At 42.7% G+C, this 11,445-nt stretch overlaps 1 protein-coding gene across 1 annotated transcript in view; it reads right to left on the bottom strand.

The window, feature by feature from the left end:
* Window positions 1–11,166, bottom strand: part of DIRAS1 (DIRAS family GTPase 1) — a 371,581-nt gene extending 360,415 nt beyond the window's left edge. Inside the window, exon 1 of the mRNA XM_044053984.1 lies at window positions 11,073–11,166. The gene's annotated coding sequence lies outside the window, so the exon portion shown is untranslated. The remainder of the gene's footprint in view (window positions 1–11,072) is intronic.
* Window positions 11,167–11,445: the final 279 nt, after the last annotated feature.

Here is an 11,445-nt window from a genome sequence, read left to right on the forward strand (position 1 = left end):
GAGAAAATCGATATCTGTGCAGTAACAGAAACCTGGTTCAAGGCTCTCGAGAGCACCCCAGCACTACCAGGTTATACCTCTTACCATGCTTTTCGGCCCCAAAACTTGGACCGAACCACAAAAGGAGGGGGAGTATCAATATTCGTCAAAGATACCCACACCTCCAGGTTGGTGGCACAGCACAAAGCATCAGAGACTATCCATGTGCAACTAACAGTGGGTAAAACTGCCTTCCAGTATATAGCCTGCTACAGACCACCCTCCCAAACCCAGGAACAACACTCGGCCTTCCTGAGAACACTGGAAAATATGAAGATCTCTCCAACACCATTATATTGGGTGACTTCAACTACCCAACCATGGGAGCATTACTCTAGCTCCAACACCCTAGCCCAAAGGTTCCTAGAATTTATAAACTCAAATGCTATGGAACAACTTGTTACGACTCCCACAAGAGAGGAAAACATACTGGACCTGATCATCACCAACATGGGGACTCTATGCTCCAGACAAGAAGTGTATCCCTCACTGGTAAGATCAGACCATAAACTAATCTCACTGGATATTCACATCCCGACCCCACCCCATGCCCAGAAAACCACAGTGAAAAACTTCTCTAAAGCAAATTTCACACTCCTCAAAACCGAGGTGGAATCCTTCAAAGCCCCTGGCCTGTGGATATCTGCCCAGACCACAAAATCCTTTATAAACGCATTCTATGAACACCTTCAGGAATGCATGGATCATGCAATCCCAAATAAAACCAAGACCCAATCCTCCAAAGGCAGACGTCCTGTCTGGTGGACCCCAGCCATAAACAAACTATACAATAGAAGGAGGAAGCTAGTACATGACAGAGCAAAATCCCAAAAAGTGAAGGCATCTCTGATCAGTATTAGCAAAAAACTATGGGCACTCATAAAATCGTCTAAGACCAGCTTCGAGAGAAAAACTGCACAGGACACTAAGGATAATCACAAGGCTTTCTAATCACAAGGCTTTCTTTAGTTATGTTAGGAATCTGGGTGGGAATTCCCAGATATGCTCAGAATTAGTCCAAAATGACAAAAAATACACCGAAACCACAGACATTGACAGGTTCAGCACAAACTTCTTCCCCCCTCCCCACCAAAAGGACAAATATCTATCCCAGCAGAGTGCTGCCCCCCTGACATCTCAGATGCTCAGGTAAGAGCCGCCCTCTCCAAAGCAAAAAACACAGCATCAATGGGACCACACGGTGTCCCGGGCTGCGTACTACATGAACTCCAAAAAGAGCTAAAACCAAACATAAAACTACTGTTCAATCTCAGCCTTACTACAGGAAATGTACCCAAAGAGTGGCGTACAGCAGCAGTGGTCCCTCTCCACAAAGGTGGTGCCTCAACGGATCCTGGAAACTATCGCCCCATAAGCCTGACTAGCTTGGTCTGCAAAGCTATGGAAAGGATCATCATGGACCTCATACATAAAGATATTGGGGACCTACAGACACTGGATCCTACCCAGTTCGGCTTTGTTAAGGGCAGATCCTGCCTCTTAAACCTGGTCGATTTCTTTGAAACAGTCACCAAGGCCATTGACAAGGGGAAGGTGGTCCACACAGCCTACCTGGACCTCGCAAAAGCCTTCGATACAATACCCCACTCAAGCATTATAGATAAGCTCACCAGCTTAAATATAAACCCCATGTCACTAGATGGGTTGCAAACTGGCTCAAGGACAGAACCCACATGGTTAGAATTGCTGGAGCCATGTCAGACTCCAAACCAGTTACAAGTGGCATCCCATAAGGCTCAGTCCTGGGACCTCTCTTGTTCGGTATATATTTCTCGGAGGTACAGGCTAACATGGAAGGACTGTGGCTGACCAAGTTCACAGATGACTGCAAACTAGGCGCCATAATCGACTCTCCAGCCAACACAAGCATCCTACAAAAGGGCCTCATAGAAACAGATAACTGGTGCCAGAGCCATGGCCTCAAGCTAAACGCCCTTTGGCAAAAACAAAGTGCCCACAAATTACCACATAGGTGGTAATCCATTAAGTACGGAAGAAGTAATTAGGGACCTGGGGACCCAAGTTGATAGCAATCTCTCATTTGAAAACCATGTGGCCAAAGTGGTTAGAAAAACATTTTATATTTTATTTATTTATTTAACATTTGTTGACCGGGAATGTCCGACTAGGTTCAACAGAGCCTGTTTTCAGCGGAGGCCCGGGGAGAAATGCTCCAGAAAATGGTATTTTATATAGCCCACCTAATCATAAAGGGAGTCACATCTAGATCAGGGGAGGTCATCGTGCCTCTTTACTCATCCCTCATCAAGCCCATAATTGAGTACAATGCCCATTTTGGGATGTACCTTACCAGACACCTGCAGCAACTGGAAAGACCCCAAAAGTACCTCACCAAGAGGATCAAAGGGCTCAAACAGATGCCATATGCTGCCCAGTTAAAGACACTCCAGCTCTACTCAGTGACATATCGCCTGCTCAGAGGTGATCTGTGCCTGACGTATAAAGCCATGTCCAACCCAGAATTAATGGACATGCTGCACCTCAGAAAATCCAAATCCCATCGAGCTACGCGCTCGAGAGACTTGAACCTCAGCACTGAAATAAATAGGACATGCTGGAGGGACAGATTCATAACCCAGAGGCTCCCTTCACTCTGGAATAAAATCCCAGTCCAGGTTAGGCAGAGTCCCTCACTGACTCTCTTCAAGAGGAATCTTGATGAGTGGATGGGAGATCGTAGGTTTACCCTGGGTATCACTTCTGTGTCACTGTTAGACAGAGGCACAGTATACTAACCTCAAAAAAGAACATAGCAAAATTCATTTAAAATGGGTGGCGAAAGCCAAACACACTCTGGCTAGGCTTATAAATGCCCTAGGGCAGATAGCCTAGTATGAGCCTATGAACCTATTAACAAGGACATTGGCAACCTCCAAACACTTGATCCCAAACACTTGATCCCACACAGTTTGGTTTCATCAAGGGGAAGTCATTCCTGTTAAATTTCTTCGACTTCTTTGAGACAGTCACCAAAGCCATGGACAAGGGGAAGACTATGCACACCACCTACCTTGACCTGGCCATAGCCTTCGATACCATTCCTCACTCAGATATAATAGATAAATTCCCTCAACTATGCATCAATCTGTATGTCACTAGATGGTTAGCAAACTGGCTCACTGACAGAACCCACCTAATCAAAATAGGGGAAGCTGCCTCAAGCTGTAGACCCATATAATGAGCAGTGTACCAGTGGCGGGACAGATTTGTGTCCCAGAGACTCCCCCTTCAGTGCATTAGACTCCCTCTCCATGTCAAGCAGAGTACCTCATTAATCCTTTTTAAGCGCAACCTGGATAACTGGATGGGGAACAGAAAATACACCCCTGGGATTCCACCTGTGTCCCTGCTGGACAGGGGCATCGGGTGCTGACTTGTTGGGAAATGGGCTAAATTCTTGGCTAGGCTTGTAAGGGCATCAAAGCCAATAGCCTAGTAACTTCCTATGATCCTATGAATGTTTGAAATGCAGACAGTCCAAGCTGAGCAGAACAGGAAAGCTGCTCATTTCCACACTGTAGTGCGATCTCAGAGTTGGTATATTTAATTTGCAGGGGGGTTGGGGCACAGCCCCCTGCAAAAAGTACAGTTTTGTACCTACCATAAATGTAGATGTTCGAGGATTCCCTTGCTGCAGTCCTGACAATTGGGTATAGTCGGCCCGAATACCAGAGTATAAGGCTGGCGTCGGTCATGGTCAGGGTACTAATGCGCATGACCGACGTCATTTCCTCAGTCTTTTCTTGCCCCAGATGTCAGAAGACCAAAAGACAAGTCCCAAAACAACCTGCACCAAAAACATGTACAATATATACAGTAATATATACAAAAATATAAGCATGTAAACTCACCTACACAACCACCCTGAAACACAGAGGGAGGGGGACTGCAGCAAGGGAATCCTCGAACATCTACATTTATGGTAGGTACAAAACTGTACTACCTTGCTGCAGTCCTGACAATTGGGTAGAATCCCAAAGCAGAGATAAGGGAGGCTGGCAAATTATAAAGTAGCAGGAGCTGACAACATGCCTTGTAAAACAGCTGTGGCAAAACCAGCTCTAGTCTTAGAGTATATAGGCAGGTGATAATGCCTAGAGAAAGTATGCACTGAACTCCAAGTAGCTGCTTCCAGAATATCCTTAGTTGCCACCCCCTAGAAATGCTGTTGAAGTGGCAGTAGCCCTAGTGGAATGAGGCCTAATCCCAGCTGGAACCTCTTTGCCATGATGGGAATAACAAAATGCAATGCAAAAGCCAATCCACCTAGAAATAGTTTGTTTTGACAGTGGCTTGCCCTGTGAACTTAAAGCAAAAGAAACAAGTAACTGCTGAGACTGCCTAAAATCTTTAGTCCTGCTCAAATAATAACGCAATTGCCTGTGTACATCTAAAGTGTGCAAAATCTTTTCCTATTTATTTTGAGTATCTGCAAAAAACGTATTTAAATGAATAGTTTGGTTTAAAGCCACACTAGAAACCACCTTAGGCATAAAGGAAGGATTAATGATACCCTGTCCTTATGGAAAATCAAAAAGGGCTCTACTGCCATAAGGGCCTGCAACTCAGACACCCTTCTTGCAGAAGTAATAGCCAACAGAAAAGCAGTCTTCCATGACAAATATTTCAATTCAGCAGTAGCTGCAGGCTCAAAAGGTTGTAGAGTAAGTTTTTCCAACACAAAATTGAGATCCCAAGCAGGAGTAGGAGCTCGGGGTCTTATATTCTTGCCCTCTAAGAAACTGCTTGAACAAAGGATGCGAAACAAAGGTGGGTCACAATCATAGTGAGCTGAAATTGCTGCAGCATGAATCTTTATGGAAGAGAAAGACAAACCTTTGTCCAATAATTCAGTAAGATATTGAAGAGCCACACTCAAATTAGGCTCTGAAATCTCCAAATTCTTTGCTGTACTCCAAAATAAAAATCTCTTCCATTTTTCTCCTAGTACTAGGCCTTCTAGCTTCCATAATCACATTTAAAACTTGTTGAGGAAGCTGAGACCTACCATGCTTCAACACAGAATATGCCAAGCTGTGAGATGAAGAGATTGAAGCTTGACATTGAGCAGATGACCGTCCTTCTGAGATAACAGATGAGGAATCAGAGGTAAAGGCCATGGAGGCTTCTTTACAAGACTCCTTAGAAGTGGACCAGTGTTGCGAGGCCAATCTGGAGCTATCAAATCATCCTTGGCCTGTCCTGTCTGACCTTTAGTAATACCTTTGGAAGAAGAGGTAGAGGTGGAAAGGCATAGACATGAAGTTTTTCCAACTGAAAGACAGAGCATCCACTTTCCAAGCTGTGTGATGAAACCCCTTTGTGCAATACCTTGGCAGCTGGTGGTTTAGTGGAGAAGCGAACAGATCTATGTCTGGAGTTCCCCATGACACTGTCAATTTCTGAAATACATGAAGATCCAGTTTCCACTGTCCACTGGGATCCATGATTTGTCTGCTTAATACATCTGCTAGGAGTTCTGTGCTCCTGGCAGAAACCTTGCCTGAAGAGTCAGTTGCAGGCTTACATAAAATCATTGCTTGCCTGCATAGAGGATAAGAATGTGTTCCCCCCTTTGTTGATGTACCACATGACAGTTGTGTTGTCTGTCAGAATCAACACCTGCCCTGGAAGAAGTAACTCCTTGAACGCTATCAATGCAAACTGGACTGCTAACATCTCCTTCATGTTGATATGTAGATGCTGTAGTCTGGCAGGCCACTTGTCTTGTATCCACTTTCCATTTAGATGAGCTCCCAAGCAGTGTCCGAGGCATCTGTCGTTAAAATCTGACCTGGCGGGTCACAGAGAGTCCCTTGTTTAGGTGACATTCCTGAGCCCACCACAAGAATTCCTTTTGAAGGCAAGGTATTATTTGAATGACAGTGTCCAAATCTTGGCAGTGCTGTGTCCATACATTTTTGAGATACCATTGCAGCTTCCTCATATGCAGTTTGGCATTGGGAAGCACCAGAATACAAGATGCCATGAACCCTAATGCTTGAAGGACTGTCCTTGCAGTGACTGATGAGATAGTTGATGGAAGTAAAGTGACAGACTCTTTTGTTTGTCCGGGGTTAAAAGGCCATCTGGGCTGCTGTATTCAGTCTCACACCCAGAAAGCACATGTCTTGAGAGGGTACTAGACTGGACTTTATTTCGTTCACAGAATACCCTAGGCATCTTAGCACTGCTATGACATATTCCAGATGCTGTAGAAGGTGTTCCTTTTCTTGAGCCAGAATCAGGCAGTCGTCCAAGTAAGGATAAATTTGAATGCCTTGAAGCCTGAAGTAAGCTATCACTGGAGCCAGAACCTTTGTGAATACTCTAGTAGATAAGCCAAAGGGCAATGCAGAGAACTGATAATGAAAATCTCCAGTTTACTTTCTGCAACTTAGCCTTATGGGCACATGAAGGTAAGCTTCCTTGAGATCCAAAGTTACCATCCAGTGATCCTTGCCCAGCAGAGGTAACAGTTGCTGTAACGTCAACATCTTGAACTTGGGAATGTCCAGATAAGTGTTGAGGATAGATAAAAATCAATTGGTCTCCACACGCCCCCCTTCTTGTACGTAGGAAACAGCGAATAAAATGACTGGCTGAATAGCCCCTATCTGGATAACTGAGAAACTTGCTTGTGAGCCTCGAGGAACATCTGGCATGCCTTTGAAAGGGGCATTGTGTGGAAATAAAATCTGTACCCGTGATGAATGATATCCAGCACCCATCTGTCTTGAGTGATTAAATCCCAATTTTCTTGAAAAGAGACAATCTTCCTCCCAAAGGGAGCTGCCAGGGAGTCCACTGCTGCTGAAAAAAAAGGGTCATTGGTTCTGCTACGAAAAGGACTGACCCCCTGCCCTCACCAGAAGTCTGAGCAGGTGAACTGTCTGATCTTAGACCTACCCCTAGACTGGGAACCATAAGCAGGATATGTCCACCCCTTAGCAGGCCAATTTCTACTAAACGGCTGCACCTGCAAAATCTTTAACAGTCTGCATAGACCTTTGTCCTCCATTTTCTTTAAAACTGCTTCCACAGGCGGTCCAAACAACACATCAGACTGTAAAGGAGCATCCAAAATCCTGGTCTTAACATGCTCAGCTAAATTCTGATCCTTCAACCATGCATGTCAGAACAGAACTAGTAGCAGCCACCCTCGAGGAGGCCTGAACAGCATCAAAACCACACTGCAAAGAATGCTTACCCACTTGTTCAGACACATGAACCAAATCCAGCAATTCTTTACACTCAATACAAGCATCCACCTTAGATTTCAATTGTGAAAGGAGATAATTCTGATATTTCAGCATATGAAATTGACCTCATGGCTAGAGTGGAAGAAGTATATACTTTCTTACCCCACCTATCCAAAGCCCTTGCCTCTTTATCAGAGGGTACAGGATTTTTAACCACAGAAGCTTTAACACCTTTACGCCCCTGAGAAACAGTTTCTGGGTGACTCTTAAACAAATACTTATGAGCCCTATAATACCTATCAGGCTTAACAGGAGCAGGAGGCAAGGAATCAGGGTTCAGAGAAGCCTCTGCAAAACATCCTCCACCACATTCAACACAGGAGGAATAGCTAAGGGCCTATGGGGCAAAACAAGAATTCCCTAAGCCTTTTTCTGAGTCAGAGTAATCTTGGCCTTCCCATTTAAAGTGCTCCCTCATGGAGTGGGAATCATCCACATCAGAATCAGAATAAGTAGGAAACTCTTGCAAGTCTTCCACAGAAGACTCTGAAGCCTGTGAACACTGTTCAAAACTATCAAACTCCTGTTCCACCCTAGGCCTCTTATCAGGTGGGGGCATAGAACCTCTAATCAGAGTAATCAAATCTTCTGCCATTTTAAGCATATGTTTCTTAGGCACAGAGCCCGAAATGCTAGGAGAAGCCCCTACGAAGCTGAACTTGGCCTCCCGCAAAAAGAAGCCTTGGCAACAGAAGGAGAGGCCCTAACTAGCTTGGGAAGAGAGGGAAGAACAGTTACCTGAGAAGCCCCCGCAGCCTGGCCTACCTCCTGAGAGGGCACATCCTGTAACAGTAAAGTCTGCCTGAGACTCCATGAGAGACTCCTGGCAAAACCTCCTGGCTCCCTAGGCTAAAGGACCGGCGTCCGGGACTGTCGGTTCCTCACCCTAGACTTCACTGCTAGCACTTGTTAAATCTAGCACAAGCAGGCCCTAAACAAGGTATACACAAAGTATGATATGTATCTGCTTCCCACAAGAAATACAGTTATTCACTTTTTCTGACATCGGTTAAATACTGAGGCAAGAAAAACCAAAATGTTGAAAATCTCAAACGCCAACCTGCCACTGCGCCAAAATTGCTTCTGCATCGACCATGCGGCAAAAGACGTCATGCGCAATTGTCAGGACTGCAGCAAGGGAAGACGAAGAACATCACATTACAGTTGAAATTAAATAGTTGTTTTTATTTAATTTAAGCATTTGTTATGAATATGTCGGTGCTATAGACACCATCATACATATTTAGTGGGATTTTCTTTGGGTTTGCATACATTAGTTGGTGGGCAGGGTGTAGGGGAGGTCAAGTATGTAGTTTGGGTTGGAATGTTTTAGTGCGCTGTTGCAAAGGTATTAGTTTTTACTGTCATAATTTTCACTGAGTGGGGGATAAGTCGGGATTTTGTTGTTTTGGTTCGATGTATGTCTGGTATTTCAGGTGTCGGATTTGTGGGATTTCGGTTTTGTGGTCTTGGTCTTATGAAAGTCGGTTTACTGAGATTTCGGTTATGTGAAGTTGACACATACACATACAATATATAATTGTAGAAAAGTGTCAGTTATACAATCCTGAAATACCTTGCCCTTCAAAATATACAGAGTGCACGGTTACCTACTTGCATTTGCCATTATGCATATAGTACAGATATATTACATCCTGATACACCTGCAATGTCTTTACATTTGCTTTGTTTGCCTTCTTGTTGCTTATGGATAGATTCTCCTACTACATATGAACACTACATTTTTGGATCAACACGTTGAAAAAAAAAAAAAAAGGGGGGGGGGAGCAAATAACATGACATGAATATTTGCATGGATAACAATACAGCTACTAATTATTTTTATTTTTTTTATATAATTTTTTATCAAATATGCTCTCCCTCCACTTAGATACATGTTCAGTGTTTAGCCACATATACCTTACTACTCCATATGCATCTTTTCCAAAGTATAATGGTTGTCCACATCCCCTCCCCCTCCCAATCACCTCATACATTTTGGAGGTTGTATTTTTGATATACACACTTTACATGCCACATTCAACTGCCTCTTCTGAAAAATTGAGATTCTCATATCATAGATAATTTTATTCTTAACCTTCTACACTGCTGCTTTAATGCATGTTTTGGTTCACACTGTCTTCCCTCAGATAGCATTGCCATCATCCATATCATGGTTTTCCATTTAAGCGCAGACTGCTGTTTTGTCCGATCAAAGTTCATGTAAATACAATGTTATCATAATGAATGCAGAGCTCATTAGTTCATTTAAACAATATTATAGGTAAAGTAAGCCCATCACATATGGGCCTGTGAAACACATAATAGCATGAAGTCTGCAAGGTGCATCTTGTATACATGAAGACATGTCGACATGAGACTATGCAGTATGCATTGTAACATGCCATTTGTTTAGGAGCATGCAAGGAAGTATGTGACATTTATATATAATGGGAGGGTTGTAGTATGTATGTATGTATGGGAGTATGTGATGTACATGGGTAAAAGCAGTAAGCACTCAAGCCTGAGGTATTCATGGCAGCATGTATACACGAGGGGAGCCAAGGAATACATAGTGGTGCACATGTTCATTGGACTGTCCTCCTCAAACATCTGAATGTAGGGCTCAAGAAGAAGTAGAATAAACTGACCACCCCATACCCCTCAAGTAACTCCCCCTTATTACTACAACAGACAGTACTAAACTACAAAAATGAATCTGATAAACTAGGAACTTGGGCCTGCCTTTATACCCCTTATTTTCTTCATGGAGATTATTTCAGAACACTTCATAAATTACTTTCCAGAATTCAGGTAACTGACTCAGGGACCGTGTGTGATTATGGGAAGCCTGTAGGATACTGCAGATTAGGCTTCACTATATAAAGCAGAAACAGAAGTATCTGGACATGCATCCATCTGCAGCTGCATAAACTTAGTTTTTAAAATTTTTGTGCATTCCAATATGGAATATCATCTCTGGAACACACTGTTTTAACTTAAACTGTTTCCTCTCACAATTTTTACTTTGTCTTCTAATAAAACAATAGTATCAAAGGCCCACATAACACAGGATAACCTTCTACAGTTTTACGGTTCTGCAAGAGTAGTTACACACCACATAGCAGCTGAGTAATGTTACACAGTTGTTCTGATGCCTGCTCATTTCCCTTAGTTATTTACTAACAGAGAAGTAACAATTACCTGCAGCTTTGTAAATGTGCATTAGTCCTGAAAAGTATACTAGCTCCTACAAATGCTGGGCCATACCTCCTTTTTTGGGTAAGTGAATAGTAGAAATAGCTTTGCTGAACCTGAAACTAAAGTGTGTGCATGGAGGGGGAGGGGCAAGGGGAGAGCTGAAAAACCTTATCTAAAACAAAAAAGAACAGCTCCATAAAGCATGTTTAATTTATGGGAGAATAATTTAGCCATAGCATTCCCACTGTCTGAAACAAATATAAATTATTGCAACCCCTTGCAGCTAACATTTCTATTTATCAAAAATACATGAATACAATTACCCTACTGTTTAGAAAGCTCAAGGGGATACTGCTTAAGAGTCTCGTCATTGAGAAATGACTTGAACCATTGTCACACAAAGGTAAAAAAAAGTTCAGTTACAACAACCAAAAAAATCCAAGGCAAGCTGCAATGGAAGACTGCTATGAAAACACAACTGAAAAGCTACAAAAGTCCCACAGAGAAACAATAAAAATATGAACTTACATTTAGTGAAAACTGATACCTCATATTACCAAAAATGCTTTTAGATTACCGTTTATATAATACATCCTTCCTCAAGCAAATTATCAAAAAAGACGCTGACGCCTAACACCATATTTAAAACACCTACCAAGAAGCACATGATCAGCTTTGCCTCAAAGAGTGAAAACAAATCAACTTCTTAAAGCTATAGTACACAAAATAAAAATATACTTTTCAATGTATGTAACAACACATGTAAAAGAATTGGCATGCTATACACACAAACACTCATTTTTAAAACAATTTTTTTTATATTTATGCAAGCATGATTTTAAAGACACCATTTCACTCAACCCACACTTGCCCAATCAATTCACTTTAACTTGGCATTTCA

Source organism: Protopterus annectens, chromosome 13.part0 (assembly GCF_019279795.1).
Source record: "Protopterus annectens isolate FY-2018-M chromosome 13.part0, PAN1.0, whole genome shotgun sequence".
NCBI classification, from domain to species: domain Eukaryota; kingdom Metazoa; phylum Chordata; order Ceratodontiformes; family Protopteridae; genus Protopterus; species Protopterus annectens.